Source organism: Microtus ochrogaster, unplaced genomic scaffold (genome assembly GCF_000317375.1).
Source record: "Microtus ochrogaster isolate Prairie Vole_2 unplaced genomic scaffold, MicOch1.0 UNK4030, whole genome shotgun sequence".
Classification (NCBI taxonomy): Eukaryota; Metazoa; Chordata; class Mammalia; order Rodentia; family Cricetidae; genus Microtus; species Microtus ochrogaster.
The window spans coordinates 1-1,512 of NW_004953124.1; the positions used below are offsets into that span (position 1 = coordinate 1).

General features: G+C 47.4%; 1 pseudogene; it reads right to left on the minus strand.

Annotated features, from left to right (window-relative positions):
* Window positions 1-692: 692 nt before the first annotated feature.
* On the minus strand, window positions 693-1,412 carry LOC101985603 (annotated as a pseudogene).
* Window positions 1,413-1,512: the final 100 nt, after the last annotated feature.

Below are 1,512 nucleotides of genomic sequence, written 5' to 3' on the forward strand. Positions count from 1 at the left end.
ACAGTTTCCGTGTAATTATTTCGGGTCATAAGCTAAGCTAGCCATGCAGGCGGCCGGGTGCTGGGGACGCAGCTCCGCCGCTCTTATTTCAACATACGTTATTATTAATTTTCTCAATGTTAATAGCAACATTAGAGCAAAAGTAATTTCAATTTTATAATTCTGAATTTTAAACCAGATGGAATTTAGTGCTCTACAAAGTTGAAAATTTAATCTCTTTGCTCTATTCTCTCAGGCATTGCTAAAGAAATCTTGAATTAGAAAGGAACAGTAAACACATTAATCTCAGCATTCAGTTCCCTGAAGATCTATGCACTAGAAGACACAAAATTTTAATGTACTATTTTCTTATGTCATTCAACAACCAAATGTCAGTCTTGTAAGTTTCATATTTCAACATTCTGTATCAGAATTACAGATAAAAGCAAAATGAAGGAGATGGCAATGGGTTTTTGATCCTACTGCACGTGCTGGCTTTGGGGGGGGCTGGGCAGTTTGGATGCTCAACTTACTAAACCTGGATGGAGGTGGGCGGTCCTTGGACTTCCCACAGGTCAGGGAACCCTGATGGCTTTTCAAGCTGATGAGGGAGAGGGACTTGATCGGGGGAGGGGGAGGGAAATGGGAGGCGGTGGTGGGGAGGAGGCAGAAATCCTCAATAAATAAATTTTAAAAAAAATAAAACCCTCTTGAGCAGCTTCCCTGGTGTGCACTGAGATCCAACTTCTTAGGCCTCAAACTCAAAGTACTGTGGGTCGAAGTAATGGACGTGGACGCGGACATAGCCCTCTCTGCCACCGCTGCTGTAGCTCTTGCCATCAGGATGGACGGCAACACTGTTGATGGGTCCAAAGTGGCCCTTGACTCTCTCCCAAACTCCTCTTCAAAAGCCAGATGGAAGAAGCTGGCTTCAAACTTGCCACTCCTGGTGGAGGTTGTGGTTACATCTTTGGCTTCCTGGCCACCTCCCCAGCACCACGTGGTCATAGTTGGGAGAGAGGGCAGTTGAGTTGACGGGACTTTCTGTTCAGAAAGTCTTCTGATGTTCAAGACTCGGGGAGTCAAAGAGCTTAGCTGTGTTGTCCTTGGATGCAGTGACAAACATAGTCATGTCTCTAGACAACTGGATGTCATTGATCTGCCGGGAGTGTTCCTTAGCATTCACCAACACCTCCGCAGACTTGGCACTGTACTGGTTGAGCTCTCATGGCCTGCGACAATGCACGCCCTCAAGGGTCCCCAAACGGCACTGGTGATCTAGGAATCATTGCAGGGGGTCTTCACGTAGGACTCATTGCTGTCGATCTGCCTTGGATCCTGTAGATCAAAGAAGTTCATGAAACACTGGTACCCCATCTGCTTGTCTGTGGAAAACATGATGATAGCCGGGCGATGGTGGCGCACGCCTTTAATCCCTGCACTCGGGAGGCAGAGGCAGGCGGATCTCTGTGAGTTCGAGGTCAGCCTGGTCTACAGAGCTAGTTCCAGGACAGGCTCCAAAGCCACAGAGAA